Source organism: Fukomys damarensis, unplaced genomic scaffold (assembly GCF_012274545.1).
Source record: "Fukomys damarensis isolate Sample0158 unplaced genomic scaffold, DMR_v1.0_HiC HiC_scaffold_21, whole genome shotgun sequence".
Taxonomy (NCBI): domain Eukaryota; kingdom Metazoa; phylum Chordata; class Mammalia; order Rodentia; family Bathyergidae; genus Fukomys; species Fukomys damarensis.
The window spans coordinates 798,466-808,628 of record NW_022900933.1 but is presented as its reverse complement, the minus strand read 5'-3'; the positions used below and the strand labels follow the sequence as shown (position 1 = coordinate 808,628).

The window sequence follows — 10,163 nt, the reverse complement described above, 5'->3', positions numbered from 1 at the left end:
GGTGGCTGGGAGCCTCTGCCACCCTGCTCTCCTCCGGGCTTCACGCTGGGGCATGAGCGGCCAGGGCAGGGGGCAGGCTCGCTGGCCCTCCTCCAGGGGATGAGAGCTGAGGGTGCAGGACCCGCCAGGGGCCACGGTGTTTCTTCTGCAGCCTCATGCACAGGCCCCTGGAGGGCCTGGCTCTGCAACAGGAGGAATGTGGCCATGTTGTGATTGTAATCTTTCCTCCTCAAGGAGTCCATCACTGTTAACACGTTGAATCCCATTCCAGCCATTCGGCTAAGGATTGCCCTCTTCGTGGGCACAGGGAGCGGCTCCGGAGGACTGGGGGGCCGGACACTCTGAAGCCAGCGGTGCTTCAGCACCTCCTGCAGTGTTGGCCGCCTCGTGGGGTCCCGGCTCAGGATGTTGCTAATAAGGTGTTTGACTTTGCAGGAGACGAAGCAGGGGTAAGAGACCCTCCCACGAAGGATATTTCTGATCGTCTCCGATTCACCCTGATAAAAGGGATGATCCCCAACAACCATTTCATATAACGTCACTCCCAGGGCCCAGACATCCAGGGGAGGGGCTTCGTACCGCCGGCACGAGAGTCTTTCGGGTGCGTAATAGGCCAGTGTGCCGCCCACTGCGGTCACCTCCTGCCCGGGGAGGAACCGGATCCCCAACCCGAAGTCACAGATCTTGGCCCGACCTTCGGTGTTGATCAAAACATTTTCAGGCTTGAGGTCCCCGTGCACAATGCCCTGTCTGTGGCAGTAATCCACCGCTGCCAAGACGTCTCTGAAAATCCTCTGGGCCTCCTTCTCCCACAGCCTGTTCTTTTTGCTTCTGCAGATCTCTTTCCGTAGGTTGACTCCATGCACATATTCGAGCACTAGATAGACTCTGCGCCTGGTCTCTATAACTTCTAGTAACTGTGTGATGTTCGGGTGTTGAAGGTCCTTCAGAAGTCCCACCTCTGACATAATGCTGGCCTTTCGCGCCCTTGCCTTTGTTAATTTTTTCACCGCTACCTGCATGCCTGTGGCACAATGTTGAGCTAGAAACACTTTGCCAAATCCGCCTTTGCCGATAAAGCGTACCACACTGTAGTGTTCCCGAAGTCCCCGTCTAGACACGCTGGTCATGAGGCCCAGACAGGATGCTCCCTCACTACACTTGCCATGAACCCTGCTGGGCACTGGGTAATGATTCCCTATACTACCCATAGCACCAAAGCAGTCATCAAATCAACGATAATCTCCACTCAACTCTAATCTCCACTCAACTCTAAACAGTCTCCTTCCACCCACAACAGACCCACCCGAGCCACGCCTTATATAGATAACTGCCGTGACCTCACAGAGGCTTCTGTGATGTCACAGAACCAACAGGCCAATGCAGAGCTGGCCACACCCACCAGGGCCACCTCACTCGTGACCATTAGGACCTTCTGTTTGCAATAGAAAAGGTTACAAAATTTCTTGCTTGGGCCGGGATTTAGCTCAGTGGTTTGGTGGCCTGCCTTGCAAGCACAAGAACCCAAGTTCAATCCCTGGTACCAAAATAAATAAATAAATAAATTTCTTGCTTGTGTGGGTTATGGAGATTGATGCACAAGTGTTTAGAAATGAAAATCAATCCATACGATGCTCCAAAATCCTTTTCCTTTCTGTCATACCTTTAGTTTTAGAGGTCTCATGGTGTCTACACTCAACATATCCAATTCCTTTTGCTTTAAATTCTTGCTGGTTTCAGAGTGATGCTACAACTTCGTTGACATTAGAGTAATGTAATGCTCTGTTTAGGAAACACGTCGTGGCACATTAATGCCCGTGAAGCTGACAGGAAGACACCTATCACAGTCATTTCCCCCAAAGACAACTGATAGAGAAGTGCTGTACAATCACACAAGCCCTGGCCTTGCCTCCACTTTCTTTTCCCACAAAATATTTTGTTTTGGAAATGTAACTTTGTGCTGCTGGGCTCCTACCCAACCCAATGTGTCAAAATGGTTTGTGGCTGTTTGAACTTTGTGTCCTTTCAGGGATGTTCTGTTAAGCTCTGTCCCCTCACAAGAAGGCTCTGTTAAGCGTCCCCCCTCCAGGAAGGTTCTGTGACTCGGCCCCTCTGCTTCCGGAAAGTTCTTGAACTCCACCCCCTCCACCACAGCCCCGCTTAATTGAGCACGCTTACCTACCCTGCAGGTCCCTGTAGAGGGAGGTTCTCATTTCTGGTAGAGTGCTCAGAATCCTCTGAGCCCAATGGCACTTGCCAGTGAATAAAGGCTTTTTCCCACCTCTTCAACTTACTAGCAGATTCCCCAACCTTCAAATTATGAGAGCTGTGTTCCAGAGATGCTACACTGAGCCGTAAAGCTCAGCAGTGCCTCACATGTGGGGCAGTTGGCTGCGACAGTGAGTTGTAAAATTCAGCTATGCCACTGGCATGAGCGATGAATCTGTTTAATGACAACGCAGTGTCTCATTTCTGCAAAATCCTCAAAAGGAGGCAAAAGCAGGTGTCACTGGACAGATTCTTTGGTAAAGTGGCACAGAAAGAAAAAGATTCTGTGGAGCCAGTAGACAGCAGATTATTTTAGTGACAATGAAAGCATCCTGTACAATAATAGCCCTCCTCCCTCTTGACTACCTCACAGAAGCCACCATGTTTCAAAGGTAAGTGCAGGGGTGGTGCACTCCTGCAATCCCACGTTCTCAGGGGGCTGGAGGGCAATTTTATCAAAAATAATAAGGATACGTTCTGTTTGTTCATTTGAGAAAAAAAAGAATTAAAAAAAATTTAAAGAGTGGGGTTGTAGATCAGTGGCACAGCACTCGCCTAGCACGCTAGAGCCCCTGGGTTCAATGTCCAGAACTGAAGAAGGAGAAATAGAGAGAGGTTCTGGGAAAGCATGGTGTGAGTGTTTAGCTCAGCTCGGGAGCAGCAGCGAAGAGGTGGAACTCCAGCACAGGACAGGCCGCACAGGAGGCGACAGGCCACTGCACGGCTGTGACACCTCAGCTCAGGGGTCTGCCTGCCAGCCAGAAGTGCACAGTCGCCTCAGGCTCCGCCACTCGCTGCTCAATGATGGTTTCGGATCTGCCCCTAAGTCCTGCACACACGGCCTGCTCATACAGTGCAGCCCGCACCCAGGACTCCGGGAGTACTTCGGAACATGCCCCTGACCGATGCCACCACCAAAAGCCACCGTAATAGTTATGCGATAGGTGCGGGAGTTAGAAAGAGGTTCGAGTTTCACTTACATGGCGGCAAAGCTCGAAAGACATCTCACCACAGGTCAGGCAGAATCATTGAGTCTGGCCTCTTTCCTGACCGACCATGGGGACCTAGACTGAGGATGCAGACCCCAGGTGGCAGGGGCCTGGCCTGTAAGTGCTGCCATTTCTGTGAATGATATTTCCACCTAGGTGGCCAGATGAGCCTTTGCCTCTGGTTGCTGACTTCACCAACTGCCAAGACTTCCACACTGTTCACCCATCCCCAAGGCCATATGGCCGGCCTTGCTGTCACTTCTTATATCTGGAGACCTTAAATGGGAACCAATCAGATCACAATCTCCCGTCCCAACTCTGTCACTTGGTAAATCTACAACCATTTCGGCACTCATGAAACCCTCCTTATTGGTCTCTAGCATTTTCCCCTCTGAAGTTGTTTAAGAGATACATGTAATCGTAGGAAAAAAATCAAATTATGCTACAAGGCTTAAAAGCAAACACAGAGGCCCCAGACCCTCTTAAAAGATTTCCCTACCCAGAAAAAAACATCCACTTTCAACTCTCGTGGGTGTTTCTTTTGTTAATGATTTCTGCACTTCTAAACAGCATACTTTCCAATTTCAGATAGTATCCACTAGATAATTTCCTTCCTCTTCCTCCCGCACACCTCTTCTCCCATCGACACACACACACACACACACACACACACACACACACACACGCAGCACTCTTCCAATAGGGTAGAACCACAAGGTTTGATCAAATCAATACTAACTGTCGACAGTTTTAAATGGTTCAAAGTTGAGCATTAGTGAACTATGATTAAATTTCCCTCAACTTTTTGTTTTAGCTGCAGTTTTATTTATCTTTGTTTTGCTTATTTTGTTTGTAACAATTAGTAATCTGAACTCTCCTATAGACGTACCAATCTCTCAGCAGTTCTATGCATCAGATCAATCCACTGATGACAACTGCTGCTGGGGGGGGGTAATTCCCTCTGGCCAACAAACGAACCTTCCACCCGCTCCTCCAACCTGGATAGACTGTTCTCCAGGTCTGTTCCCAGGGGCTCTCTGGATTCCTTCATTATCCTGGGAAAGCCCTCTGTCTCTCCCTTGTGTGGGATATTTCCTGGACCCTGTGAGTTCATTTCCTCCTTTAGTTAGACTAAACTGCCTATGATGGTTAAGCTCGACTGTCGACTGGCTTGCGAGATACCTAGGTTAGGAAAGCACACTTCTGGATATGTCTGGGTGGACTGTGGGCATGGAGTTTGGGGACTGAATCTGGTCCCTGGCCCTTTCCTTTACAGTGCTCTTTGTGTCTGTTCCCAAGCTCCCACAAAGTAAGCAGCTTTGGTCCACCATGACCTCCCTGTGCATTCCAGTCTTGGAGCCAGCCCTCCATGGGCTGAAACCTGTTACGCTGAGCCAAGAGAAACCTCTCTTCCTTTCATTTGTGGGCATTGAGTATTCTGTCTCAGCAACGGGAAAGCTCATGACTACCCCTCTAGTAACTTCAAAAGAAAAAGTACGGGGCACTAAAATGTTTACATCACATATCCAAAGGTGTCTTTATTTTTGTCCCCACGCTTGACTGAAGATAGGGCAAGAAATGGAATCTTAGGCAGGGAATAATTTTATTCACAACTTTGAAAATACTGCTCTGGTCTGTTCTTTGAGAAGACTTTCTACTTCCTAGACCTTCATATCTGGTGAATTTTCTTTCTGGAAGCTATTTGGATTCTTTATCTCTGGTATTCTGAAATTTACAATGACAGGGCTTAATCTGGTTCTTTTCTTCAAATTCTATATTGGCTTTTCAATGAGAGCTTTCAATCTGGAAATTCATTTAATTACTTCCAAGATATTTCACATCACTTTATCACGTCACTACTTTGTTAATTCATTTATCCCTGTTTGCTCTAAGATTCATACAAACTGCATGTTAAATTGCCTGAACCCCTCCTCTAAGTTTTCATATTTTTCCTCCTTACCTTCCACCACTTTATTTTTTGTCTATGTCATACGAGATAATTTCACTTCTATTTGCCAAACCTTTGACTCATTTTTATCCTGGTGTTATGCCTTTCCCCGATATTTTATTGTTTAAAACCTCAAAACTACAAAGAAATGTTTACACCAGTCCAATGAGCACTGTGTACCTTTCAACTCAACTTACGAACTGCAAACATTTTACTGCATCTGTTCTCTTCCTATGTATGAATCTTTTATTTTTGGCTGACTTGAAATCTGTCATTCACTACTGAAACACTGCAGGTTGCTCATAAGAATGAGGATGCTTCCCTTCCACAACACAACTCCCACATGAGGGAGGTTTAAGGTCGATGCAGCAGCACTGATGGACATCCAGTGTGTACATCGCTCCTCACTGTCCGTGTCGCCTTCATCACTTGCATTTCCCCCAATCCAGGAGCCAATAAATGATCACGCATTTCATTTAGCTGTCTCATCTCTACGTCCTTTCTTCTGGAAAATTCACTGGATTTCTGATTAATCCAGGAGCCAATAAATGATCACGCATTTCATTTAGCTGTCTCACCTCTACATCCTTTCTTCTGGAAAATTCACTGAGGATTTCTGATAGCTCCTGACTCCCATGCAGTAGCCACTCGAGTTCTTTGGAAATGAATTTACCATTCTAAGAGTTACTGAGCATCTCCTCTAATCCTTGCTCCCTGCACCCCTTCAAATGGTCTAGTCAGCATTTCATCTCTCCTCTCAAATGCTTTTCAGATCATTGGTTCTCAAAATTTTTAATCTGAAGGCCTTTGTGGGATCTCTAAAACCTGCCGAAAAATCCTGAAAAGCTTTTGTTCATGTGTCGTACATATAGGTTCTGATTACACTGCAAATTAAAATAAAAAGTATATTAAGTGAATTAAGTATGACAATAATAAGCAAATACATTGTATCACAAAATACTCTGTGGAAAGAACCACCTATTTTCCAAAATGAAAGATTAATTTACCAAGAAGAGTGACACTGTTTTATGTTTTTGCAAGTCTTAGTATCTGGCTGGACTCTCGTATCTGCTTCTGTACCGAATCTGTTGTGATAAACTGATTTTTGCTGAGAACGAGAAGCAAATCCAGACTTCTGCGATGCGTCGATGAAAAGGGGAGGCTTCTTCGAACAACTGCAGATGCTCCCGCAACACCACCCTAAAACGTGACAACTACTGATCTCTGAAAGGCTACTCGCACGGTGGCATCTGAAACGACATCTATGAGCCTTTCTTACTCTCTTCCATTAAAATCCACCGGCCTCGTTTATACATTTATTCGGTCTCATTTATGGAACTATGCACGAGTCTGCAACAATATGGATCGGTCATTTGGGAAATACCAGTCCCCTGAGTTATAAAGACCTTCCAAACGTCGGTACATTTCATTATACACGACAAAAAGCATATTAACTAATATCACCACCAAGTTCCTAAGAAGCGTCTCACCACTCTTGGGATGTCTTGGGATGTACTGGGATGGTAGCAGATCTGTTTCCCAATTTTTACGTGAAAGCTTGATTGTAACACTGGCAAGCAACACGATCTCTCCTCGGTCTCCCTTTAGAAGATGGATGCCAAATACCCAAATCTGAACAACACGTCCAGGTGTCCTCCTTTTAGATCAAGATAGTGTTCTTCGGAAGCAGCCAGTCCGATTTCAAATCAAACAACTGAACACAGTGTTTTGCTCAAAGGAAACGATCATACTGAGTTAGGACAAAAGTTCCCTGTCGAACATAAAGATGTACATGCGTAAGGGTAGGAGTTTCATAAAAACGGCTCACTGCTTCCACGAGTGAGGCTGCACCTTTTAAAACTGCAGGCGCTTTGTAGCAAAGGAGAACAAACGGCTACATCTGGAGCCGCTCGGATTCCCGCTAAAGCGCCAGCAGTTTTACTCACTGTTGACGGAGTCATTAGTCCAACGTCTACACCGGTGGGAGGGAAACCCAAGTCTTAAACTGGTTTCCCCTTCTCCCACACTTTTAGCTCTTGGAGCAGACACGGCTCTCCCTGTGTGAACTATGGTTTCCTCTCTCTTCCTTACCTTTCACCCCATCTCAGTTTATCTTTCATGTCTGGATGGCATCTCCTCTGGAGAGCCCTCTCCGCTTCCCTGAAATCAGGTCAGTGCCCTCCTGGACTCCACAGGGCACTCGTGCTGAGTGAGTCTTAGCAGGCACTCCAGACGGCCCTTTCCAGCCAGCGCCTGCCCTTTCTGACAAGCACTCAGAAGGGTTAGCCCTTTGCTCACCACACTGACTCCTAAGCTGTTCATTAAAGCTTTCTCTGTAACGCTGGCTGATGCACCTTGATAACGTAGCGCTCTGAAATCAGGCACCAGGACCATGCCTGACATGCAAGAGTTGTCTGGCTTTTATTGCCTTTATGTCTAGAAAAGACCAAAGTTTCATATTTGCCATTTCAGTTCTAGTCTGACGATCTGGCAACCCCACTGGGCCTGTCTTCTGGACCCTGGTCTGGAGTCCTTCAGAGAAAAGGGTTAGGGCAATGTCCCCAGAGGGCCAAGCCCTGGAGGACCACTCCTGATCAGGGCTGCTGCCCTGTGCTTGTGGCCCTGTCCAGACAAAATGCCTCCGCTCTCTGACAGTTGCCCCCAACCTTCAGACTCCAGCTGGTGCTGACTTCCCCCACTCTACTGCGGGTATGAGATTCAAATCCTTACTGCCCTCTTTCGCCAGCAATGTTGATACTCATTTCCCAAATGGGTCTCGGTGATATTAACCGTTACTTGTCCTTTTGTCCACACAGTGTGAGTCTGCATTTGTGCGCAAATAAAATCTGACAGCAGAAAATGAGCCACACTGGTCTCTGTTCCTAGGACACCCCAATGACACATTCTGGTGGGACTTTCATTTTCTCACCGGGCTTTCCCATTAAATCTTAAGTGTGCGCACTTACCGTAGTACTTGGCGCACAGTAGGAGCCCAGAATCTCTGTGGAAGCAGTGAACTTACAGAATGCAGTCACAATTCTAAGCTGTTCTGTTCAGACGTGTTACAATCACAGGAACACGGGGGCTTGTGCAGAGGTTATTCAGCAACTGTTTGTTCTAATGACCTTGCTGGTGATGAGAAAAGCATAACATTTAGTACAGGCTAATAATCTTAGCTTGTGTATCGAGGCCATGAGAAACAATGTCGTCCATGGAGTTAAGGCCCACTCTACTCCTAGGTGGTAATTTCTGTTATGAATTTTCACCATCTCCCCAGGATTTCACTGTAGACTAAAATCCAACAGCCATGTAATCTGCTGGAAACTGAGCCCTTATTTGATACGCATTCTGAACAGGCACAGCCAACCTGCTTTGAGTAGCAGCAAGTCATTTCCACATAACATGCAGCAAATTCCCCTAGAGGATGATACCAAAGTTTAATAAAGGAATGGCAGTGCTCTTGGAACTCAGAAAACACCTGACAGAGTCACACATCAAAGGTGAACAGCCAGCACAGGAGAGCCCTTCACTGAGAGGGACACTGGTATTAAATTGATAAAACTCTGAACAGCAGGAAACAAAGGAAATGTCCAAGAAGGAAAGGGAAAAGTCACAGAACACTACTGTGTGGGCTGCTGAGAAGTCCAGGATTTTTATGTCATTTTAAAACATCTAAAGGGAAATCACTCTGTGTTTTCTAAGAACGTAGAGTCATTAGGAAAGAGAAGCGGCCTGTAATGGAATACGGAAAGCAGGTATCACACCCAGCCGCACACATAAAAGAACCATTTACTGAACGCTGAAGGACAACGTAGTAGAACACTCGACGAGACCCAGTGCAAGTAAACTGGAAGGAAGCTCCTGAGAATCTACCAACACAATCCATTTGCTGAAGGGGTTTCCAAGGGGAACAGGTGGCAGAGATCGCCTCATCAACTGGGAACACCTTAAAATGCTTTTTCCTTGAAAGCAAACAGGAGGAGGATGTGCAAACCCATATTCTGACATAACCTTTAGCTTTTCTCCAATTAATTCTGTGAACAAGTCACAACCAACCAACCAGTTCAGATCAAGTGAAGAGAAGTCACGGAGGTGCGAGGTTACCACTTGCTCTACCTAGGTCACTTCCTGTCTTATCCTGGCAAAGGAGCTGTGAGACTTCAGCACTCAGGGAGCCTGTGACTCTGCCACCCTCCCTGCTGAGGGCGCGGCGGGAAAGCTCACCGCTGCTTGCACGTTATCTGTGGACTTTCTCCGCCTCAGAATGGTGGTTACTGCTGCATTCAGCTCTGCGGTTACCTTTAAAATGTCCGCGACACAGTGGACCCTCCCAGCCTGACACACAGACGAATTGGAAGATTCACCTGCCTCTTGTTATCAATAGTGTGTACTCAGGTCCACATCCAGATCTCGGCTGTACTGACTCACAGCCACCTGAGTTACAAACAGCCCTGATCCAGTTTGTAGGTCAAGGGTCCACTGGACTTACGAAAACCTTTTATTCCAACCACATCTATCTACTTCATTGCTTCCCTCCTGCCCTCAGCTACTTCACAACTTGAGACCCAGCACCTGCAGAGGGTCAGGTGAGGACCGGGGTATCAGCATCCTGTGAAGCCCCTGGAGGGCCTTGCCACCCCCTCAAGCGATGGAGTGCTTAGTTTGATAGGGACACTGCTTAAAGGAACAAAATTGTATTTACTTTTGAAATTGCTCACTGGTTCTGCTTCCCAAACCCTCATTTAAAGTTTCTATCAAGTCACTGCCTTCCTTTGCAAGTGCATGCTCTCCTCAGACAGAGACAGAGAGGATTTTACACTTCCTGAGCCAGCCCAGCCTAAGCTCTGCCCCTCCTGTCTTCGGCAAGGCCTGGCCTTATTCCAACCCCTCCCTCCTCACTGCTCACAGCCTTTAGTGGTGCAGGGTGCCCCGGATGCACGGAAAGTCCTGTGAAAAGC

The 10,163-nt window shown here is 47.1% G+C and overlaps 1 protein-coding gene across 2 annotated transcripts in view; it reads right to left on the bottom strand.

Moving 5' to 3' along the window:
• The window catches only part of Peli2 (pellino E3 ubiquitin protein ligase family member 2), a 123,302-nt gene that overhangs the window by 60,258 nt on the left and 52,881 nt on the right, over nucleotides 1–10,163 (bottom strand). The gene's annotated exons all lie outside the window — the stretch shown is intronic.